Raw genomic sequence first — 26601 nt, forward strand, 5'->3', positions numbered from 1 at the left:
CACAACCAGTATTCAACAAATACAATGTGATAAATAAGGAAATGGTTTAACCTTTCACAATATGAAGCTAAGACTCTAAATATTTTCAGATAAGTCAGAATGCTTCACACATATATGTTTTTAATATATTCTGCAAGTCAGTAGGATTTGTTCTACATATGTATCATTACAAACTGGAGCACATAAATGTGCTTACCGCCTGCAAATATTTTTGGAATTTTTTTGCTAATTTTCATAAGGACAGTTCTATACCATATTGACCAAAATTATGAAAATGACTTACCCACACAAATAAACTGTTTGTGTAAAGAAGCAGCATTTTCCATAACATAGCCTAAAGAAGGTGAGTCATTTCCTGTTTAGATAGATCTGTTCAGAAGAAAGGATGAGGAAAAATTTTCCAACATGATTTCAAGTTATCATCTTTCCAGGGAACTTCATTAATTTAAGAGTACTTGTCTTTGCGACTTGCAGTGTTCTTTCTTGAAACATTCAGTCATGGAAGATTTTCAAACGATCTTTATTTCAAAATTAATCACTGCTATGAATTAGAATATTAGGGAGAAACAAACAGGTCAAGGTACATATATGTTAACAAGTTTTTGCTCAGGTTTAACACCAAATAAATGACTGGCAGTAATTAGGTGCAGTTTAAGAACTCCGAGATATAAAAAGTGCCTTAAAAGATTAGTTGCAACTTGTCATGGAAGGACTTCCTTAAAATTACATGAAGTGCAGGGTCTGACAGAAAGCTTTCCTTTGTAATTTAATAGGCAAAAACCTGAAAGTAAAATGTGCACATGTCCATCAGAAGCCTTTTTGCAGTATTTTAGCTAGCTGGTGATAATTTGATTTGGACAATATTAACTGCTAATAAGTTGTGGGGAGAAAAATCTCCTAAGGATGTTGTTTTACATGGTAAAATAACACTTGAAAAGCTGAATCAAAGCTCAAGGGGAAAAGAGAGGAAAGTGGGCTTTAGAATGTTGGTTTCTTCTCCTATAATAATTGAGCATAGCCAATAATGAACCCTGAACAATGTTTGTTTTAGGAGATTTATCTTGAAATACTCTCAAACTTACAGAAAAGTTGCATATAATTACAAAACAAAAAATCTTTTTTTCCAGAAACATTGAAGAATAAACTGTTTATCTGATGCCAGTTCACCCTCAAATACCTCAATGGGTGGTTCCTACAAGCAAGGACATTCCTTCACTAGATAATCACAACACAACCATCAAAGCCAGGAATTAACACTGACATATTACTGTCATCTTATGCTCATATCCATATTTTTCCAATTGTCTCAGTATTACCTTGTATATTAAAAGAATCACACATGACATTTACTTATTGTGTCTTTTTAATGTCATTCACTCTGGAATTTTCCCCAGTCTTGCTTTGGCTTTCATGATCCTGGCATTTTTAAAGATTGTTGTTGTTTAGTCGCTGAGTCATGTCTGACTCTTTGCAACCCCACGCACTGTAGCTTGCCAGGGTTCTCTGTCCATGGGGTTTCCCAGGCAAGAATACTGGAGGGGGGCAGAGGGGTGCCCTCTGGGATTTCCCAGGCAAGAATACTGGAGTGGGTGGGGGGTGCCATTTCCTTCTCCAGGGGATCTTCCTGACCCAGGGATTGAACCCACATCTCCTTTATTGGCAGGCAGATCCTTTACACTCTGAGTCACCAGGGAAACCTGTGAAGATTATAGATCAGTTATTTTATAAAAGGCCCTTCACTTGAGATAGTTTGAAATTTTCTTCTTATGACTAGATTCGGATTATGCATCTTTGTCAGGAATATCAGAGAATGATACTGCAACGTTTTTACCCATTGCAATTAATGATTAACTTTATGAGAAGCTTCTTTTAAACTATTTCTCATCATATTTTAGTGCATTCATTTTATATCAGAATAGATTTGTTCATCGCAATCTTATCAGTGGCTTGCAACCCATTACTATCATTATTTGTATTGATGTTCAGTTCACCCCAAATTTAGTTAGTGGCAGCCCCTTTCAGCTGGATCCTGAATCCTTCTGATATGTCCCTATGATTCTTGAGTATGTCCTTACTTTATGGTATAGGATATTTCAACATCATCTTGTAAACCCCTCCTCCAAATCCTGGAATCAGCCTTTCCGTCCTTATAGTAGAAAATGGTGTTTAGAAATCAAGATCTGGACTTTGTACATGCCACTGTCTATTGGGTAGTTATTCCTCCCAAAACCTCCTAGTGGACAAAGCTGGGGACACATACATGTGTGTGTGTACTCCATTTATATTTATGCTATACTGCAGCCATGAAATTAAAAGATGCTCGCTCCTTGGAAGGAAAGTTATGATCAACCTAGGCAGCTTATTAAAAAGCAGAGACATTACTTTGTCAACAAAGGTCTGTCTAATCAAAGCTATGGTTTTTCCAGTAGTATGTTTGGATGTGAGAGTCGTACCATAAAGAAAGCTGCGTGCTAAAGAATTGATGCTTTGGAACTGTGGTGTTGGAGAAGACTCTTGAGAGTCCCTTGGACTGCAAGGAGATCCAACCAGTCCATCCTATAGGAGATCAGTCCTAAATATTCATTGGAAGGACTGATGCTGAAGCTAAAACTCCAACACTTTGGCCACCTGATGCAAAGAGCTGACTCATTGGAAAAGACCCTGATGCTGGGAAAGATTGAGGGCAGGAGGAGAAGGGGATGACAGGGGATGAGATGGCTGGATGGCATCACTGATTCAATGGACATGAGTTTGAGTAAACTCCGGGAGTTGGTGATGGACAGGGAACCTGGCATGCTGCAGTCCAAGGGGTCACAGAGTTGGACACGACTGAGCGACTGAACTGAAATGAACATACTGAAAATCGTGTGTTTATACCAATACCTTGTTTTTTAACAGTTTCTCATCTAACATCACAAGGTTCATCCTAGTTTTTTTCCCCCTTTTGTATTTGTAAGTCCCTCTTCTGACAGTAGGGGCTTCCATGGTGGCTCAGACAGTAAGAATCTGCCTGCAATGCAGGAGACCCAGGCTCGATCCCTGGGTGGGGAAGATCCCCTGGAGGAGAGCCTGGCAACCCACTCCAGTGAGCTTGCCTGGAGAATCTGTGAACAGGAGAGCAGGCTACAGTCCACGGGTCCCAAAGAGTCAGACATGACTGAAGGATTAACACTTCCACTTTCAAGACAAAAAAAAATTCTTTAAAAAAAAAAAATTCAAATTAACCAGGTATTGATAAAAGAAAGGATTATCTTGCCTGGAATAGCCAGATAATTACTTTACTTCTCACAGTATAAAATGTTCTTTACCGGTAGACTGTCTTCCCTGCTCTGTTAAAAGCAATTATCCTTTAATACCAGCTCTGACAATTTGTAGTACAAATATTTTCTGCCAGTCCAAAGTTACAGGTACTTAAGGATTCTAAAAACCTGTTATTAGAGAACGTAGTATTGCAGATGTGTTGCTTCTAAAGGTAGGCCATGGATTTAATTCCAAGGATTGAGAACACAATTTTGATGGTTTCTTTGACTGGGAATAAAAAATACAAGAATTATGGAAGTTTGTTGTCCAGTCATGTAGAATTGTCCTTGTGGTTAACTATAATATGGTCTATTAGCATCTAATGTTCAGCCAGTATAAATACATCCCTTAAAAAAAATACAAATATTTTACACTATATAAAGTCTTTTATCCAGGAAAATGTCATCTCCAATTAGGACAATTCAATCTCTAAGAGAATCTTCATGATAATGAGCAGATCTTTCATGGAAAAGTCATCCTATTTTTTCAGTCTATAAGTATTTGTTAACATACTTAGTCCAATTTGTCTCCATAGACTTTAGTTGTCAAGAGAATACGGGCAAGGAAACAGTAAAAAAGAAGGACAGGAGAAAAACAAAATAAAACAATATTGTACATTAGTGTTGTCTGTAATGAGAAATTGTGCTATAATAGTGAAAGAGCTTCTCACTGTTCACTCACTGAACGATCCAAGGAGCAATCCTTTTCACAACATTTTTTTTTGACAAGCAGAAAATTTTTTTTCTGATTTGGGAGAACCTAACTTTCATCAATGACTTTTAAATATTTAAATGAAACTATGAGTGAGAATTGGTTTGCTTTGTTGCTTTTCACTAAACAGAGGCGCTTTTAGTATATACTACAGACCTGCCATTTAGGTCATCTCCTCGTAACTTTTCCGATCTTGAAGCTAAGTCTGAGTTTATTTCTTCATGATAAGCCTCCCTCAACCCACCTAAGGCTCACACGGAGCCATTTGATTTGCTGAATCATGTTTCTGGAACTTGTACCTGCCATTGAGATTTTTTAATCCCATTTTAAAGTGTGAAACTGATTTACTTTTTTTTTTTTTTTTTTGAAACTGATTTACTTTTTAACTTGAATGATTAAACAGCTTTTGCAGGTGAATTAAGTTTTCTCAAATAATAGGAAACAACCTCATGATATTAATCTCAGAGTTATTTTCCCCAGAATCATCCATGTTTCCTCTTTTACTAACTTCTTCCAAATCTAATCAGTTCCTGGGTCCAGGCCAATCTGTGTTTTGAATATCTCTTGAACCTGTTCTAAACTCCCTGTCCTCTCTTAGAATATCTTAGTATGGGCCCTCCTCACTTTTCACTTGGCTCTCTCCATTCCATTCTTTATATGACCACCAGAAGTGTCTTAAAACCACAGATCTAGCTATGACAATTGTCTAAACACCATAGTGTCTCCAGAACAAGATGTCTGTCTATGGGGTGTGCGCTCAGTCACGTCCTACTCTTTGCAGCCCCCTGGACTGTAGTCCTCTAAGCTCCTTTGTCCATGGGATTTTCCAGGCAAGAATATTAGAGTGAGGTGCCACTTGCTACTCCATTTTACTAAGTGGATCTTTCTGTCTCAGGGATCGAACCTGCATCTCTTGTGTCTCCTGCATTGACAGGCAGGTTTTTTTTTTTTACCACTAGCACTACCTGGGAAGTCCATCTAAGGGTATAAAATTTAAAAAATAATAAAAATGACATGACAGGCTGTTACAGTCAGAAGGGATGTGTCCTTATGATACATAGGGAGAACCACTCCATTCACGTTTCCAAAACAAAGATGCTTTTTCCAGTTTGACCTATGTTTGGAAGTTGTTTCACTTTGCAAAAAGCAGAAGGACTTAAAATTCCCTTTTCCTCTGACTCAATACAATTAGAGGAGAAATAGTAGAGTTCTCTAATTGAGTGGACAGATATGTAGAGCTACAGAAATAGAAAGTTAAAATGGAAGCTTTTTTCTGGCTTATAAGTAACTTGAGGTAGACATTTCATAAATTGTGTTGGGAACTTGCAAAACTTCCCTAGGAAATGAAATTGATAAAAACTGTTCTTAGAGTCAAATCTATGAAACCTCAAGCTTTAGAACTTCTATAAAAGACACCAATTTAAAGAAACCACAATTTCAGAGCACATCAATGTGGAACTATCGGAATGAACAGGAAAACTAAGTGTTTAAAATCAATTCTATAAAAATTAAAGCAGAAAAGAAACATTTCCTTGATTGTAACTAACCAAAGCTTTTGTCAGTTCTCTAGTAAAAATATACTAGTTTCATATGTATGTACATGTATATATATATACATCATATGTATCATGTACATATATATGTGTGCATTATATGGAGATCAAACCAGTCAGTCCTAAAGGAAATCAACTCCGAACTTTCATTGGAAGGACTGATGCTGAAGCTGAAGTTCCAATAATTTGGCCACCTCATGCAAAGAGTTGACTCATTGGAAAAGACCCTGATGCAGGGAAAGATTGAAGGTGGGAGGAGAAGGGGTGACAGAGGCTGAGATGGTTGGATGGCATCACCAACTCATTGGACATGAGTCTGAGCAAGCTCGGGGAGATACTGAAAGACAGGGCAGTCTGGCGTGCTGCAGTCCATGGGGTCACAAAGAGTCAGACATGACTGAGTGACTGGACAACAGCAATAAAAATATATAGTTGGACATTTTATAAAGTGCATATAGTTCTCATGCCATAGGGTCTTCAGTTATTTTTAATTAATCCTGTGTGTTCATTAAGTATGCATAATAAGGCATACTATGCTTTTCATCTTACATATTATATTGTTTTGGATAAATGATTAGGGACGGTAGACCCTACTGGAAATTATAGTAAAAATTCTGGGACCCAGAGTGAACAGACAGGTAGGCTGCTTTCCCCTGATGTAGACAACATCAGTTCTTTGTAAACACAGAGTGGGCCTCCGCTCACGCTGTAGCTTATGCGTGACAAAATCAACCCAGTCGTAAAGGCCCCACTCAAAAGTCACACTGCCTCTGGCTGCTCCCGAAACTACCCCACCTCATTTCATTTTTTCGCTGCCTCTCCTCCCATTGCCCTTGGTGCATTTCTTGTAGTATTGGCCATGATGCACTGTAAATGTGGGTTTATTACATTAGATTGGGAGGGTTTTGAGAAACACTCTAGATTTTAGCAGTTATTAGATCTTAGGGTAATTTTTAAATTTTGTTTCTATGTTTTCTTCTAGTAAATAGGACTTTCTCCTCAAAAGGGCATCTCTTCCTTGTTAAGAGTGTAAGAGTTCTGGGAGACATATAATCCACAGAAAGTATAGAATCTAACCTTAAAAAAAAAAACTGATGGACAAATTGTGAAATTAACAGCAAAAGTAGAGCAAAAAACAACTCTATGGACATTTAAAAAATTGCACCCCTAAACAGCTCTCCAAAAAGGAAATTGTATCAGACATCTGTGTACTTTTATGTCCTCTAGGCACCCTCTTAATGCAAATATCCCTTGGTAACCAGTTCCACACAAGCTTTGGGTATATTCAAGCATATGCACCTGAGAGGACTAGGGCTTGGATCACCTTTTATTCATCTCTCTTCCTGTCCTATGACTTCTCTGATGCTATGGTGTGGGTTTTTCTATACTCAGTTATGTCCAGCCTTGAAGCCCAAGGGACCTAAGACCCATAGGACCGCTCTTGAGCTATTTAAGATTGGGAGCTGATGGTAAATCATGTATCCACATTTTATCTCCAGGTTGACAATTCTAAGACATAATTTAAAGGGTTCCTCAAAGGGCCCCATGAGATTGATCACCTTTACCCATTCTGATAATGTATCCTGGTCTTGTATTTTTTTCCCTGTCCACCCCTACTGTTCCTCATTGTTATCGTTCAGTCTCAAAGTCATGCCAGATTCCTTGCACCCATGAACTGCAGCACACCGGGCTCCTCTGTCCTCCACTGTCTCCCAGAGTTTGTTCAAATTCATGTCCATGGAGTCGGTGGTGCTAACTATCTCATCTTCTGCCATCCCCTTCTCCTTTTGCCTTCAATCTTTCCCAGCATCAGGGTCTTTTCTAATGAATCAGCTTATCGCATCAGGTGACCAAAGTACTGGGGCTTCAGCTTCAGCATCAGTCCTTCCAGTAAATATTCAGGGTTGATCTCCTTTAGGACTGACTGGTTTGATCTCCTTGCAGTCCAAGGACTCTCAAGAGTCTCCTCCAGCACCACATTTCAAAAGTATCAATTCTTTGGTACTCAGCCTTCTTTGTAGTCCTCATATGTGATGCCTAAGGTCACGTTCCCAAATAAATTACCCACAACCAGACTTTTGTCTCAGAAACTGCTTTCAAGGAAACTCAGACTAAGATGTAAATCAAAATGGCAATCAACATCTATTTAGACATAAACATGAAAAAGAACTCTGTGTATCAAAGGTACTGGGATATGGCCAAAGAAAAACCTCAGAAGAAAATATATAGCCTTAAATACATATGTCAGATAACAAGAGAAAATGAAAATAAGTGAAGTAAGTTTTAATTTCAAAAAGCTAAAGTAAAAAGCTAGAAAAGGAGCAACTAACCAAAGAAATTCACAGAAAAAGAGATTAACAAAGATAAAATCAGAAATTAATTAAAAAAACATAAAAGTAGACACAACACAAAAATATCCCAAAATTAGTAGCAAGATTCTAAAACTAACTTTTTGGAAAAACTGATAAACTGATTTCTATCAAGTATAATTAAGTATTATCAAACTCATTAAAGCTAAAAACTAAATGGATTGTCACAATTTTTAACACATTCATTTTTCTTAAGTAAGAAGAAAAGTCATGTTGCTGTGAGTTGCTAAGTCATGTCCATCTGTTTCGAACCCATGGATTCCAGTCCACCAGGCTCCTCTGTCCGTGGTATTTCTTAGACAAGAATACTGGAGTGGGTTGCCGCTTCCTTCTCCAGGAGATCTTCCCTACCCAGGAATGGAACCCATGTGTCCTGCTTGGCAGGCAGATCCTTTACCACTGAGCCACCCGGGAAGCCTAAGAAAAGGCACGCGTGCTTCTAATACCCACCCCGCAATCTATACTAACTGCACACGAAACAGTGGACTTGCCTTATGCAAGGGGCGGAAGGAAGAATAAACTGCCAGGGGTGAAAGGGTACTTTTACAGGGGATAAAATTGTTCTGTGTCTTGATTACTGTTGTGGCCTCACAAAAATGTGTCTCGCAAAGCAAGTCGAATATGCGCCGTTCATTGCAGTTAAATTACACCTCAGGGCGTCCCTGGTGGATCAGTCAGTAAAGCGTCTACCTGCAATGCAGGAAGCTGGGGTTCGATCCCTGGGTCAGAAAGGTCTCCTGGAGGAGGACATGGCAACCCACTGCGGCATTCTCGCCTGGAGAATCCCATGGACAGAGGAGCCTGGAGGGCTACAGTCCATGGGGTCTCAAAGAGCAGGACATGACTGAGGGGCTAAGCACGCATGTAAATTATCCTTCAGTAAAATTGATTTTCTTGAAGACAAATTAAAATAAAATTGGGATGGGCAGTACCTTCTTCATGGAATTTTTATGGGTAATATATGAGATAATGCAGTGAATGCACTTACAGTGACTTACACAAAATGTTTGCTATTTTTTATCATCATCATTATCGATATGACTAAGAGTAATCAATAAGTCTTTTGTATGCAATGAGAAGCTGAGTAGGTAAATTATAGGTACATTTCTTTGCCTTTAAAGAAAAGTACATGTGGATCTTCTTCTGGTATTTTTAAATTCTTGTTGCTTGCTGAAAAAGAAGGTAAAACAGTGCCAGGTTTTCTCCCATCAGATCCTAATCATGAACACAAGTAAAAAGTGTTACATGTTTACGTTATCCTCTCTCAGCCTTCTTATAACCCACTAATAGACCAAAAACACAAATACTGCACATCAGAATGATATCAATATATTTCTTCCACTCCTAAGTTAATCAGGAAATAAGCTAAAGAGGGCCCCAGAACTATACAAACAGACCTGAACTTAAAAACACTTACATCCAGACCATGAAAAGTTAAGATTAAAAAGGTTAGGAGGTAGTTAATTAACCTAATTAAGAACAATACATATTAAAGCTATTTCTTCAAGATGGAAGTGTTGTTTATTGTTTTCTTTTTCTTCTTCTTTTTGGTGTTTTATGGGTTTGAAGTCTGTTCATTGCTTATATGCTTGAGATAATTCAAATTTTACAGGCTTTAGGAGGTATGGTTCCTTGAGTGTTCCTAAAAAAAGAAAATCTTAAATAAAGACCCAAAATAAGCCATAGCTGGTATCTTTCCTACTGAATATAAAATCCACAAGAATACTTAATACAGTTTCTGGTCAGTTTTCCTAGCCTGGTGTGAAAAGCATCAGAAATAAACTATAGGATCAGAGATGCTTTGAATGTAGACAAAGGCCTTAGACACAACTTGTGGGAACAACATTTAAAAACTTAATGCCAAAGTACAGTGTACATGAGTAAACATATGCTTCAAGTTTATTTGTGTATAGGTCAGCATTTATTGCAGGAATATCTGTGACTGACGGAGCTGGGGGACGGAAGATTGGGGAGGGGAAGGGAATCAGGAGAAAACAGAAACTTCTGGACTGCCCTGTCATCTTCGTTGCTTTTTCTCTCCCTCAGCCATTTCTTTCAGAATAAGATGTTACTCAGGGACGTCTTGTGTATCCAGTAAGGGTACAAGTGGACCCTGTGCCTGCTTTTAGTGTATGACTAATCTGTTTGTCTTTTGAAGACTTTCAGCCTGGGATCCATCCAAGGTATTTTACATAATTATCCGGCACTTCGTCTGATGTATGAGTACTCATAAAGACAGAGAAATAGTGCAGTCCTGAGCCTACCAGAGCCGTGTCTTCCAGGGTGATGTCCGAGCTGAAAGTCAGGAAGACATTCCTGGATGTGATAGTCACCACGCAGGAACTCTCCAGAAAGGGACGGGGTAGGAGGTGGGGGCTAAGAAACTTTGCCAACTGAGTCATTAAAAATCAGAATGGAACTGGGCCTGGGGAACACTAGACACAGCAGAAAAGAGGCTGCATAACCCCAACCAAACGAGCCTTTTCTTCTCAAATTTTTATATTTCTTTTAAACTTGGTCTTATTAATAACCTGAAGACTGTTAAGTAACTAAGGGCTTCTCTGATAGCTGAGTTGGTAATGACTCCTCCTGTAATTGCAGGAGACATGAGTTCGATCCCTTGGGTTGGGAAGATTCCCTGGAGAAGGGAAAGGCTACCCACGCCAGTATTCTGGCCTAGAGAATTTCATGGACTGTATGGTCCGGGAGGTCTCAAAGCATCTGACACAACTGAGCGACTTTCACTTTCACTTTTCATAAGTAACTAAAGAAAAATGTCTCATGACTTGCAGTCCAGTGGCCTGATTTTCATGTTAGGATATAACATGGAATTTATATAATGGAATTTAGTAAGGCTTCTCTGGAAGTCTTTTATTTGGACAGCAACAAGAGCTTTTAACCAAAACTGGGACATATGGACTGAAATTATCTCTAACTATGGGACCAGCTGCTTAAATTCAAGCAATATGGTCACCATAGATAGCTGTTAACTCGAGCTATGCAGAGTCAAGCAGCAAAGTAGATTTGGATGTCAAATCCACATAAGAGCACTACAGTACTTCACTCATGGTGGATTCCTCGGGCTCCTTCCATGATCATTTCAATCACCTTAGACCTAACTCTAAGGGTCTACTGTGATATTGTGATATAACAAGAAAAATATATTTGGTCTTCATCCTCCATTCCATACGAGGTTCTAAATCGCTTGTAATTTCCTGGGTGATAGGAGGACTTTGTTTAAATGTCTGATCTTTTTTCCAGTTCCTGACACAAGAGCTGCTAAAACCCATGGAATTCCCTACGTGAGATGAGTGAGAAATCATCTTTTCTTCTTCATAATAAGCCCCTTAAATCATAACTGAGTTTATGATAATGAGGTGACTCTTGATGGGCCCTAGATAGCTTCAGGATGGAAGTTGGTCACCAGGGAAACCAGCCTTGTGATTGGACAGTTGGAACTTTCAGTTCCACAGCTCCAGACCTCCAGGGACTAGAGACTGAGCTAATAATCATCAATGAAAGAAAAATGGAAGTGAAGTCGGTCAGTCATGTCCGACTCTTTGAGACCCCATGAACTATAGCCTACCAGGTTCCTCCGTCCATGGGATTTTCCAGGCAAGAGTACTGGAGTGGGGTGCCATTTCTTCTCCAGGAGATCTTTCCAACCCAGGGATTGAACCTGGGTCTCCCACATTGTGGGTAGTTCTACACCAGGGAAGTCCTTTAATCATCAATAGCCAATAATTTACTCAATCATGCCTATATAATGGAACCTCCATAAAAACTATAAACCATGATGCTTCTGAAACCTTCCATGGTGGTCAACACACTGCGGTGCTGGATGGATGATGTGCCTGGAGTGAGCACAGAAGTCTCTCCTGTTCCTTGCCTAAGCATTTCTTCCCTTTGGATGGTCTTGAGTGGAATCCCTTATAATAAGCCAGCAAAAGTACGTAAAGTGTTTCTCCTAGTCCTGTGAGCCATTTAAGCAATTTATTGAACCTGAGGAGAGGGCCAAGGGAACCTGGGATTTAGAGCCCGTGAGTGAGAAGGACAGGTGGCCCAGACTCGTGATTGGTGCCCCCAGATGAGGGCAGTCCTGTGGAAATGAGCACTTAACCCACGGGTCTGTGCTGACCCCAGGTCGTTAGTGCCAGTGCTGAATTGAAGCTATCTAGTTGGGGTCTAAAGGGTTGGAAAATGGGCTAATGTGAGAAGAGAAACCCTCTCATTTTACATAAGAAATAGATCATAGTATCTCTTTAACTTAGCCTCAAGGTCCTCAGTAATCATTAGAAGTAACACAAATGGGGACAGGGAGATTCACAAAAGCAGGCATATATAGAGCAAAAAGAAGTGGTGATCACAGATCAATAGAAATATGGAGAACTCTAAAAAAAATTGTGGTCTTCTTGTCATATGATGACGTTTGTGCAGTTAGGAGCAAAAAAAAAAAAAAAAAAATCTACAAGACACAAGAATCCTAAGAGTCTCCTAGAATACAGAAGAGCATTATGATTAAGGACACAGGCTCTGGACACATAAGCTGGGTGTGAATTCAGACTGATGCCTGGCACCTAGCAGTGCCCTAGCAGTGCCTAGCAGTTTTCTACACTATAAAAGGGGGATGATAGTAGTATCTACATTATAAGATTATCATGATAGGTACATGTAGCATGCTTAGAACAGTGCCTAACACATTGTAAGCACTATGATAATTACGTATGTACATGTAAACACAAGAGTTTGGATCATAATAATAATTACACCATAACTTTGCAGAGTGCTTCAGGAGATCCCTGAGAGGCAGGCAGGACAGACATCAGTATCACACCCTGTCTCTCATTTTGCAACTTGAAGAAAGCCAACTCATACCTTAATTAGCATCTTGTCCAAACTGTGAAAGCAAAACAATATGGTAAAGATTAAAAACTGAAGTTATGTGGTTCCTAATTCATTTTTAAAACATATCCATTTTCAAAAAGTAATTGAAATAAAAGATTTTTATTACTATTGCTTAAAGGAGTGAGATGGGCATATCTAAAAAAAAAAAAAAAAGAGTCATATATGTGATATTATCTCCTAATGAGACCATAGGAAAGAGGTGACTCATGTCGAAACGACATGTACTATATACTTTATTTTTGATTATTTGTTTTGGCTTCTAAGTTTAAAAACACTTCACACTTTTCTGTCACCTTACCCAAAGATCACTACCCTAAAATTCAAACTAAATTCTGAACTCAGAGATGCCCCACAGTGGGAAGAATTAATAATTGATCATTGGCTTGATTACTTACATAAAACTAATTGGGGACAGTCAAGAATCTGTACTAGAACGCACCACCTAGTCTCCACTCAAATTAGTCAGTCTAAATCACATGATATGTATAGATTTATAAGTTATCAAAAATTGCTAAGTAGAAATTCTAGTAAATAGCAATACCCAATAACATTCGAGGTAACTTGCCGGGAGCCAGCACACGAGATCCCACCCATGACAAGGTCATGAGGAGAAGACCTGACAGGCAAGGCGGATCAGGACTTCAGGGATTTTGAAAAGCTGCCCTGGCACTCACCTTAAAGATGATCTCTGTCTTTCTGATGCTTGCTGTATTAGACTACTCCCTAATTTCTGTGACACAGGCAGAAGGCCTTCCCCGATCTCTCTCCAAACAGAATCAACTTAGAACTTTAATCAATACGTCCCCCGGACAGTGGTATCCTATAAGATTATCCAGGCTGAAAGGAGTGTTTCAATTTAGACCCCTTTGCTGGCATTCCAGCCTGCTTGGCAAATGCGTACTAATGCACATGACTGCTCACAACACCTTAATCATAAACAGCATAAAGAACCTGATCACACAAAAGGCCCTAATAGGCACAAGCCCTTCAGGGGTGAGGAAGCCCTATTAGAGAACATAAAAATATTATTCTAAAAGTGATTGTAGTTAAAGACTTAGAAAAATAAGAGTTTAGAATTGTTAATTTTAACCAGGAATGCTAAACAGGGGCTGCCTCACTGGAACTGCAGAGTCTTTGTGTGGTAAACCTTTTAGATAAATTTAACTGATAACTTCTGCAAAAGGACTGACCTTTGTGTTCATTAAAGAATAGATTACGGAAAACATCTTTGCATTCCCCTAGGTCATAAAATGTCAATAGGCCCCATGGCCAGAAGATAATGTACAAGACTCTCACAAAGAAGTATGCAGAAAACACCCTGGTTTTGTGAAGGAGGAGCCATGTAATATTAAACTATCTTCCCTCTAAAAATGTACTAACTTAGAATATAAAAGTGACAGTAAAAAATAAAGCATTGCCAGACTCTGCTGCACACCCCATCTGGTCACTCTCTCTCTCTCTCTCTCTCTCTTTCTCGCTCTCTCCCTCGCAGACTTGGCCCCTATCAAGACTGGTCTCACATGTCTTCTCTTGCCGACGCCGTTCATCCTGAGGGTACCCCCTGTATCCTGCCGAGGCTGGACCCCGGCAGTAACTGTCATTAGCTGCCACACAGGAATCCTAAACACAAATTTAGCTGGACAAGGCTCTAAATAAGTTGGCTTATGGAACTTAAAGTTTGAAGAGATTAAATTTCTCAAAAAAAAAAAAGACATTGCAAAAGCTGTAATAATAAAATGGCACCTGGCAATTTAGTAAGCTTCCAAATAATATTAATTACTGTACAAAATATTAGAATTATTGGACCACAATATTACTTTCCACATTTCTCTGGGCAAGTGACATAATATTTCTGGGCCTTATCAATAAAATTTGAATAGTAAGAATGTCTGACCCTATTTTTCAGGTTTACTGTTATGATTGAATTAGAAGCACATGTGAAAGTGCTCTGTAAATTCAAGAACGTGTAGCTGACAACTTATTTTAATGACTTTAGAAGCAGTTATTAAAGTTTTCAGATCAAACACTATATAAATAAAATGGTATTTAAAATAGAGGTATAGAAAAGAAGGAAAATTAAAAATACAGATCTCTTAATGCAAGGAAACCAGTATGGAATATGGATAATGGAGTCACAGATTTAAAGAAGGCTTTGAGATGCTCAGAGGGAAGCAAGGAATTAGGTCTCAACTCATAGAATATCCAATAGTTACTGTGTTACTGTGTGTGTTTTGATAGATTTACTAATATGATGACATCTGCTGTCTCTCTTCCCACAGTGTCTTCAAATAGCTGGTCATGGATGCCACTTCTTGATTTCAAAGGCTATTGTAGGCTTATTATTTAAAGATGCATAGATAAATAGGTACGTGGTAGATAGATGAGAGAGAGAGAGAGATTCAGAAAGAGAAATATCTTTCCATCATTTAAATTTGGAATTTTCTAAGGGTAGTAAACACATGACTCAGCCTAAAATTGTCTATCAAAAATTTACTACATTAATTCCCTGTTTCCGTAATCAGGAGTCAATTTGTTATTTTTCAGTTGCTCAGTCGTGTCCAACTCTTTGTAACCCCATGGGTTGCAGCATGCCAGACTTCCCTGTCCATCACCATCTCCTGGAGCTTGCTCAAACTCACGTCCATTGAGTCAGTGATGCCATCCAGCCATCTCATCCTCTTGTCCCCTTCCCCTTCTGCCTTCAATCTTTCCCAGCATCAGGGTAGAGAGGGTAACTATTCCCTTCTCTAGGGGGTCTTCCCAACCTAGGGATCGAACCCAGGTCTCCTGCATTGCAGGTGGATTCTTTACCATCTGAGTCACCAGGGAAGACCAAAGAATCAATAGGTATGCTATAAAACTGATAAGCCTGTATTTCAGTATACTACTTAAAATCACAAAGACAACTACAAAAAAAAAAAAAGAAGAAGAAGAAGAAAAAAAATCTAACACAATTCATGAAGCAGAAGGGAAGAGGAGGTATTAAACTCTGGAGTTGTGTTAGGTTTATTACCTTTTGTAACAAGAGATCAAACGATCTTGTCCAAAGTTAAAAATCAAGAAATAGAGCATATCATGTACTCTTTTAATGTTACTACCAAAAGAAATCAAAGCAGAAACTGATAGTAGCTCTAGCCTGTAGAAATAAAAGCTTGAGTTGAGGGGTAAATAGTAGCATTGGAAAGGAAACTTTTCCTTCTTACACTGATACTTCTATACTATTTCTTAAGTAAAAGAAAACTCGTTAATTTAAACCACGAATCTTTTCAGTGACACCTTTTAACTTGAGGCTTAAGTTTGAGATTCTTGGAACGTCTATTAGATCCTTCACGATCTGACCTCTCTTTCTACAGGCTTTCTTTCCTGCCATCTCTCACATGAAATTTTTCCTCTCCACTTAACCATCTATACACAGTACCTCTTCTAAATATATCTTCTCTTTCTTCTGTGGTTTATCTACCTCTTATCTGGATGAACAGTAAGAAATATATATGATAACTTGACATATGTATACCTATATACATACACATAACAGAATTATAAAACACAGTACTTGCCACATTTGCTGCCTTCTGATCTTTTCTGTTCCATTCTATTTTATTTTTAAATGTCAGTCCTGACCATTTTTATTTGATACTTATTTTGTGAACCAAGAACCGTCACCAGTTTCACTCCCTTGGCACCTTCTGATTCCTTAATCTACATTCTGAGCACTTGCTTACTGCACTGGGTGAATTAATTCCAGCCTCCAACTCTCAGCGAAAGCATCGTCTCCTCTGCGAAGCCTCCCGTGAGCAGTAGCCAGATGGGACAATCTTTCTTCCCTATAATCTTCTTCTGAATTCTCCTAGCATTACTACTGTAGCACTTTCTGTTGTGATAATGTTCCTTATGCCTTCTTCCACTAAAGTGTAATTTCTCTAATACTGCCTCGTACAGTATTAAATGTTAAATCCCTGGCATATAACATGTGTTCATCAGATGTTATTTTAGTATTGAATGAATGAATCTGTCAGTTTGAAATGAAAGCAGGCCAATGTAATAAAGAATCAATTTGCCAAATGACAAATTCATCAAACTTACTAATTTATCAAACATTTAAAAGAATATTTTAAAAATGTATTCAATGGGTATAAACACATTATTCTTATTATATTCAAATTAGTTGTTCCTCTACCAAGGTACTTAGAAAGTTCAACCAACTTCTTTCACTCTCTGCTAACAGGCATTTATGCTAAAATCTATCAGTATCTCTGTCCACAGTTCGGCTATACCACTTCACATTTCCTGAATGAGCTACAATCTTTCTCCCCCATTCTCCCACAGGCTTGCCAAAGCAAATGGGACAAATTGGAGGGTATACCACAACCCCTGTGGAGGAGGAAGTGGGTATTTTCTCTATAGTAAAAACTATAGACCTCTCCAGTATACGGCACATACACAAAATTTGAAGCAGTTGTGCAGTTGTCAGTACTGTGGTGGGTGTAATTCGGAGAGGAATACATACTGAATATTTATTACATACTGAACATTTATTACCCTTTTCCGGTCATCAGTTCAGTTCAGTCACTCTGTCGTATCCGACTCTGCAACCCCAAGGACCGCAGCATGCCAGGCCTCCCTGTCCATCACCAACTCTCAGAGTTTACTCAAACTCATGTGCATCGAGTCGGTGATGCCATCCAACCATCTCATCCTCTGTCGTCCCCTTCTCCTCCTGACCACAATCTTTCCCAGCATCAGGGTCTTTTCAAATGAGTCAGTTCTTCACATCAGGTGGCCAAAGTATTGGACTTTCAGCTTCAGCATCAGTCCTTCCAATGAACACTCAGGACTGATTTCTTTTCCTGTCATATTTAAATGAATTAATATTTATTTGCTCTCTAGCAATAATGCTGTTTGGAAGTTTTTCCTTACTAACATCAACCCTCCTGTTTTAACACTAGATGTTCTGCCTACTCTGTAATTGTTTTTTCACAGGCACGTGTTTCCACTGGATGTTTATTATGACAAACCCCCACTGTGTGTTTGTTATGGCAACAACCATGTCCAATCTTCCAGGTCCTCCTTTGCTAATATGCTACCTGTGGATGCTAAGATAATGCTCACTGATTGACTACTAGACACAATGCAATTAAAGATATGCCTTAATAAGTATTCTGTGGCTTCCCAGGTGGTGCTAGTGGTAAAGAACCCTTCTGCCAAATTGAGAGACATAAGAGACGTGGGTTCGATCCCAGGGCGAGAAGATGCCCTGGAGGAGGAAATGGCATCCCACTCCAGTATTCTTGCCTGGAGAATGCCTTGGACAGAGAGGAGCCAGGCAGGCTACAGTTCATGAGGTTGCAAAGAGCTGGACATGACTGAAGCAATTTAGCATGCAGTAAGTGTTCTAATAAGGTAAACTTTCTTTCAACATTAAGGAGCAATCTTACCTACCTAAGGTATTTTATTCCCCTTCTAATTTAGAATAGTCCTACGCTTGCCTTCTCTGATCTGAATGTGATCACCGTATCATCACTTGCTGTTCTCTGGACAAGACAGAGGGAGGAGCTGTTCAGAGGACCTTGAGAGGTAGATTAGAAGGGGAGAATGATCAAGAGAAGGAAAGTCTCAAAAGTTCAAGTATCTTAATATGCTTACAAGAAGGAGTTACGTTCCAAGAGTCCAGGCTGAGCAGTGAAAAAATGATAGATATTTTCTAGCCGTAAGTGCACCCAGGGAAACCTCTTGGTCTATGGTTCCCATAAAAAGATGTGTGAGAATCAATGATTCAGCAGATTCAAAGCGCTTGTTTCCCTCAGAGGAGGTTAAACTTAATGTCAAGTGTTAAGTGAGGTTTGACTGCTTCAGGCGCCCAGGACATCTTTGTAAACACAGGAGTTGGGGATGAATACGACTCATTTATTCATGATGTTGCAGGACGTAAGCATTTTCACATGTGCTTGGACAAGAGGTGCTTAGGAAAAAAGTCTGACCAAAGACCAACATGGTTTTTGGAGAGGTCTCTCCTCTCACATCAAGACCACAGACATTGAAGGTGGATTCAGTTTGAGGCAGTGGAAGGAGCACTTACCTGTACCAAGCTGGAAAGATGAGTGTAGGACATTCTAGGAAGGTCTAGGACAGTGGGACCTCTACCACGGAAAAGACAATCCACTCGATAAAGACTAAAAAGTTCCCTTTGGTAAGAAAAAGAAAAGTTTCTTCCTGCTAATGCGATTGTTTTTAACACTTGGGTCTATAACAATGAGAATTGTTATCATTGTGTTCAGTGTAAGAGAGAAGAAATAACATGCCACAGACTTGGGGAAAGAGAATTGGAAGGAATAGAGAAATATGTTAGGACAAGAAATGGACCTTTTTAAGGCCTGACTCTTGTTGGGTTTCCCTGGTGGCTCAGATGATAAAGAAATGGGCCTTCTTTGTCTTTAGTTAGATACTTTTTAAACTAAAGATCTCTCTTCCAGAAAGCATTTGACCATTCTTTGCTCTTTAGATTGGCTCTCAGGTGAGCTAACACTACATTTAACCTGTAACAATTGTGCACTCGCCCAAGTTCCCCAACAGAGCAAAATTTGTAGTGTTTCCTCTTAACTTTTACTTGTGAATAGGATGGTATTTGTTTTTCAGAAACTTTTGGGGATGAGGATTCTCTTTTTATCATAAATGACACTGATGAATATCAATTCCTTTTACCTACTTACTTGATGTCTAAAGGAAATAGCTTTCAAAATAATCTTTTTTGTTTTAAAAAAAAATAGGCATACCATAAAATTTACCATTTTACATGTACAGTTCTGATGCATTAAGTACATACACATTTTGTGTAACCAACAATACCATCCATCTCCAGGAGCTTTTTTTTTTTTCTCCCCCAGTTTTATTGAGATATAATTGGCATTTAACATTGTATAAATTTAAGGTATACAGCAGGCTGATATACTTATATACTTGGCATACTTATATATTACAGAAGATATAAGACTGAGCACACGTATATTACAGAATGATTACCACCGAAGTGCTAACTAACACTTCCATCATGTCACATAATTGCCATATGTTTTTGTGGCAAGAACATTTAAGTTCTATCCTTTAAACCACTTTCAAGCATATCGGTTCAGTTCAGTCACTCAGTCGTGTCCGACTCTGCAATCCCATGAACTGCAGCACGCCAGGCCTCCCTGTCCATCACCAACTCCCAGAGTCCACCCAAACCCATGTCCATTGAGTCGATGATGCCATCCAACCATCTCATCCTCTGTTGTCCCCTTCTCCTCCTGCCCTCAATCTTTCCCAGCATCAGGGTCTTTTCCAATGAGTCAGCTCTTCGCATCAGGTGGCCAAAGTATTGGAGTTTCAACTTCAACATCTGTCCTTCCAATGAACACCCAGGACTGATCTCCTTTAGGATGGACTGGTTGGATCTCCTTGCAGTCCAAGGGACTCTCAAGAGTCCTGTCCAACACCACAGTTCAAAAGCATCAATTCTTCAGTGCTCAGCTTTCTTTATAGTCCAACTCTCACATCCATACATGACCAATGGAAAAACCATAGCCTTGACTAGACGGACCTTTGTTGGCAAAGTAATGTCTCTGCTTTTTAATATGTTGTCTTTTTAATATTCTGTTCAAGTATATAATGCAGTGTCATTAGCTGCAATCTCTATGCTGTATATTAGAGCTTCAGAGACATTCATCTTATAATTGAAAGTTTATGCTCTTTGCCCAAGATCTCCCCATTTTCCCCATCCCCAGCTCCTGGCAACCACTACTCTATTCTGTTTCCAAGCTTGGCTTTTTCAGACTCCACATATAAGTGATTATCCACATGTAGAATTTACCTTTCTCTTATTTATTTTACAATTTCCTCAAACTTCATCCATCATTGCAAATGGTATAAATTGATATTGAAATAACTTAAGCAATTTAATTGTAAACAATGGCCTTGATACTCCAAACAATCTGCTATAATGAAGTTTTGATGAACAAAATATTTAAAATAGAGTCACCCCTCAGTATCTGCAGGGGATTGGTTTCAGGATCTCCCCTGTAGATATCAAAATCTGCAGATGCTCAAGCTTCTTCTTTAAAATGACACAGTATAGACCACCCTCCACATCTGTGAATGGGAAACCCACAGATATGAAGGACCAACTTTACCTAAGAATAGTAGTATAAGTCATTTAATTCCCAAGTTTGTTTTAATACCAAAGCAAAAATAAATAAATACAAAATCCAATGGACATTTCATATACTGTTACTCTCTTCAAGCATTATATATCTTTTTCTTAAAATTTATAAAATAAAGTTAAGTTTTAAGGATCGTAAACTCCATGATAATTTCTCCAAAGTCCACATGAAAACAGGCAGGAAGAGCCACTCTCCTGTACATAATGAAGACTATAAATTGTCTTGGGGCAGTTTAATTTTGCTCACTTACTGTTTCAACTCTGAAGGCCAGTACACGGGAAGCCGAGTCCTTATCTCCACCTGCCTTGCCTGGAGGGCACTGCAGAGGGAGAAATCTGAGTAAATGAGGGATGGGAGGGGACCTCAAGGACCAGCTGAGTCCTAGACACTTCACTTACAGATTATCTAGGAAACCAAAATGTTATACACACCTCAGGTACTTTAAAGAATAAATCATAATTCACTGGGTTCATGATAATATTATAAAGTATATTTTAGGGAACTAAAAGGAAATTTCAGAACCTAAGGAAGCAATTCACTAGCAATACCTTCTAAAGATTCATTTTAAATTCATATAAGGAGTATTATGCGAATTGGTCTTTGTCAAGCTGCCTTTGCCAGTGAGTGGAATCAAGCTCGTGAAGAACTAATCAAACCTTGATGGGAGTGGGACACTCTTGAAATAAACTCCTCCCCTGGGTTTTTAAGGCATCGGCTCTGGCAGATGAGACCCGCAGTCAATCAGACATGTGATTGCATCATGTAAACGACACCCTCTGGACTCACCTTATTTGCTCTTATGAAATTCCTGTCAGTTTTGAGACATAAATAATTCAAGCAAATGGCTTTGAACACCAGGGACTGCCAATTATTATTGTGTCACCAACTCACCAGCATTTGTTTGGATCACCAGAGTATTTCTTTTAAGAAGCCAAGACTTCCAGACTCAGAATAAGCTCTACATTAAAGGAATTCTCTTTGCCTCTAAATTCTTCCAAACTAGTTTTATTTATGTTTTGAAAGAAGAAATGAAAATTTATCATTTACAACACCTTTTGTGTCTCTTGATTCCACTGCAAAAGTTCAAATATAATAGAGTTGGGAATTAAATAGTACAAGCAATTACATCAAAAATGGCGCAAAGCACTTTCAGTATTTTTAAAAGAACCATAAAATTCCCAGAGTACAATCAACACATTTACGAATTCAAGAGAGAGAATTACAATGCTTACATCAGCCTAATAATTGAAATGAATCCAGCATTTCCATTTTAAAGCCACTAATCCAAGAATAAAGGGGAGATGAAACCAACTCAGGCAGCTATAAAAGAGCTATGTTTGGGACTGAGTGTTGTGGCTTTGCCTCAGGTTTAGGGTTACTTATGATAGACTCAGAATTTTCTAGGTAGGCTGCAAAGTCAAGTTGCTTTCCTGATCTTGCCTCCTTTGTCATTAGACTTACAATGAACAATGACGTTGGTGTCTCTATCACCAACTCTGTGTAATAAGAATTTTATTTTGACACATTCTCTTCTCTTTTCAGTTCTGCACTGTGCATTGTAAAACACTCTCAGAATGTTTTTCTTCTTATACTTTAAAGTACTATGCCACAAATTCTGTAGCCTCAGCTAACTGCAAAAATAAATCTAAAAAATGAATGGGAACACGCCTTCCCCTTGAAAACAAGCAACTTCCAGAGAGGAAACTACTTTGTTTTAGTTCTACTCTTCACACCTCCATAGGAGGGAAAAAAAGAAAGCTCCAGACTCTGAATTAGTTTTTGCAGTTTAAATTGCTGTTCTGTGGTGATTAAATACAGCATCATGGAGCACTCAGCCAGTCAATAAGTCATTCGTTTCATCAAATGTTCTGTCACTCCTAAGAGTAAAATTTAGTGATTATTATTACCAAAGTTTTAGTCACTCCAGGAAAAACACATTTGGTATTTCTAAAAGATGGACCACACTGTCCAAATGATTTGTGATGTTTTTCCAGAAGGTTTCAGTTACATCTCTCTCTTCTTCCCTGTTAAGATCTGGAGATAATGCTCAGATTTAGGATTGCCAGATTTAGCAAATAAAAATACAGGATAAATTTGACTTTCAGATAAGCTTTGGGTGTATATATATCCATATGTGTATATTCATATACATAAGCATATGCGCTTGTTGTTCAGTAGCTCAGCTATGTCCAACTCTTTGCAACCCCATGGACTGCAGCACGCCAGGCTTGCCTCTCCTTCACTGTCTCCCAGAACTTGCCCAAACTCACATTCATTGAGTTGGTGATGCCATCCAACCATCTCATCCTCTGTCGTCTCCTTCTCCCACCTTCAATCTTTCCCAGCATCAGGGTCTTTTCAAATCAGTCAGTTCTTCACATCAGGTGGCCAAAGATTTGGAGCTTCAGCTTCAGCATCAGTCCTTCAATGAACACTCAGGGTTGATTTCCTTTAGGATGGACTGGTTGGATCTTGCAACCTTGGATCCCTTGCAGTCCAAGGGAGTCTCAACTCAAGTCTTCTCCAGCACCACAGTTCAAAAGCATCAATTCTTTGGTGCTCAGCTTTCTTTATAGTACAACTTTCACATCCATACATGATTACTGGGAAAACCATAGCTTTGACTAGATGGACCTTTGTCGGCAAAGTGATGTCTCTGCTTTTTAATACACTGTCTAGGTTTGCCATAGCTTTTCTTTCAAGGAGCAAATATCTTTTAATTTCATGGCTGCAGTCACCATCTGCAGTGATTTTGGAGCCCCAAGAAAATAAAGTCTCTCACTATTTCCACCATTTCTGTTTCCCCATTTATTCATCATGAAGTGATGGGACTGGATGCCATGATCTTAGTTTTCTGAATGTTGAGTTTTAAGTCAGCTTTTTCACTCTCCCCTTTCACCTTCATCAAGAGGCTCTTTAGTTCCTCTTTGCTTTCTGCCATAAGAGTGATGTCATCTGCATATCTGACATTATTGATGTTTCTCCTGGCAATCTTGATTCCAGCTGTGCTTCATATAGCCCAGCGTTTCTCATGATGTACTCTTCGTATAAGTTAAATAAGCAGGGTGACAACATACAGCCTTGACATACTTCTTTCCCAATTTTGAACAAGTCCTTTGTTCCATGTTCAGTTCTAACTGCTGTTTCTTACAGGTTTCTCAAGAGACAGGTAAGGCGTCTGATATTCCCATCTCTTTAAGAATTTTCCACAGTTTGTTGCCATCCAAACATAGATAAGTATATACTTATCCTAATATGTGTATATGAGTATAAATGTGTCCCGTGCAATTTAGGACACACTTACACTGAAAAGAATTGGTTGTTGATCTGAAATTCAAATTTAACTGGGCAGCCTGCATCTTAGCTGGCTTTCCTACCTGATGACATCACTATTAAGCGGACCAGTGAAGCTAGAGCGGAAGGGCTCAATGGCTGCGGGTGGTTTAAGTACCAACAGACAGTCGGGTGGTAGCCAGCACAGGCGCCTTTAAAAATGCCTTTCCTGCCTGCAAAGGGAGATTTTGCTGGTGGGGGAAATGGGGCTGGACTCCGGAGAGAGGCTCAGCCCTGGGGAGAGCGGTGGCCCGCAGCAAAGGCCTCAGTGGTGCTCCTGGGCTCTCAGTAAAGGACACACACCTGCTCCCAAGGGGCTGTCACCTTCAGGTCGCTTCCCTATGAGGATTCTTTTCAAGACTAATAATGTGTGACAAGAACAGTCCAGCAAAACCAGGAAAAGACCTGAGGTGAAGAAACAAGCCATCTAGCTTGTTTTAGTAATCGCCTCTCTTCTAGGGCTCTCTGACTGTTCTACCCAGGCATTCAGAAGAATCAAAGGTCAAAGGACAATCCTTTATTCCATGAAGCAGATTTTGATTTGGAAGGATTTCCCAAGAAGTCTTTTAGCCCATGTGTCAGGTATAACTTTTGTCAAAATATACCAGAAGAGTAGAAAACAAATTATATTTAATTTCATGTGCAATATGTAAAATTGTGAATGAATTTAGAGAGATGGTAGAAGGAGATGGGAAATAATTAAGGAAAACTGATATTTTGGAGATAATTTTTGTGACATTTTCTTGGAAACCATGATTCTGATGTTTATCTTCACCTTAATGACTCTAAGCTCAATGGTGTCCAATCCTCATGAAAATGTCTAAATATAGGTTTTATGGTTCCCAAAGTAGTCTACTTTGTGATCCTCTTCACACCCTTAGAAACATTATTAGATTAAAAAAGCATCGGGGAGTGGGAGCATCCCTTCCCCTGGGATGGTTTCTTTCTCTGTACCATCTTCCTCCTGTCTCTCCGTTTTATCTAGTCACACAGGAGCTAGCAGAAAGGTCTACTTCTAACTAATAAAGCAAGTAGTGTAATTTGTGTAATAAATATTAAGATGTCCTTATAGACAAATGAGTTGAACACCTGTGTTGTTCAATATGGTAGCTGCTAGCCACCATATTTGCATTCAATGCAAAGTTAATTAAAATTAAATAAAATTTAAAATTCAATTCTTCAGTCACACTAGCTACTTTTCAAGTCTTCAGTAGCCAGACAGGGTTAGTGGCTATGTGCAGATATAGGACAGTCCCATTATCACAGAATGTTCTATTGGGAAGTATTGTTCTGTACAGTTTGTACATTTTCATATTGAACCAGGAAGGCTACCCAAGCATATCCTTGGGTATCACTCTGCCCAACAGCCATTGTGGAGAAATAAAAAAAAAAAGAAAAAGACAAAAGACATAGTTAAGAAATTTAGTTGAGGAAAGCCTACTAGGTTAATCACCATAGGACTAACAATATCAGACAGCTTTGAGTGAGTGAAGACTCCAGATGTGAAAAAAAAAAAAAAAAAAAATGGATTTCAAACATGAATAAAGATTACTATTGCAAATGTTATTAATGATTGCCCCAAAAGGAGCCCCCAAAGAAGACTACCAGGGTAAGTTCCCTATATACCACCTCTTAGCTGTTTGGTCGTAGGAAAGTTATTTGATCTATCAGTGCTTCTGTTTTCTCATCTGTAAAATGGGGATAATAATGATGTCTACCTTTGTCAGTAGGGTCACCCTGTTTATGAGGTTGTTGCTCCCCAGAGTCGTATAGCACACATCCACACTGTATAAGTTAATCCTCTTCTCTGGCATCTGAGGGTATTCAAAAAGCAAATTCATTTCAAGGACTTAGATAGTACTTGGTCTACAAATGTTAGCTATACTTAAACGATTTCTCAAAAGGAAATCTCTCAAAGGTAAGAATCAAAGAGCAGAACTGGGAAATCATTGAAAACTAGTGTTACCGGCCAACCTGGTTTGCCCTTAACTGAACAGGCTCTCAGTGTACAGAAATTTCAGTTTTTAAACTAGGAAAACCCCAGACAAACTGGGAGAAGTTACCCATAAAAAAGAAATACACCTAATCCTGAGAAATAATCTAGGAGTGGATAAGATTAGCTCACTCTATGCAATGATATCCAATATTAGTAACAGCATCTGACTAAACATTATGAATTTTGAAAGTAAATACAAGGGTCAGCAGATAAAGAGGATTAACATGGTTCTTCTTGGC

Source organism: Muntiacus reevesi, chromosome 1 (assembly GCF_963930625.1).
Source record: "Muntiacus reevesi chromosome 1, mMunRee1.1, whole genome shotgun sequence".
Classification (NCBI taxonomy): domain Eukaryota; kingdom Metazoa; phylum Chordata; class Mammalia; order Artiodactyla; family Cervidae; genus Muntiacus; species Muntiacus reevesi.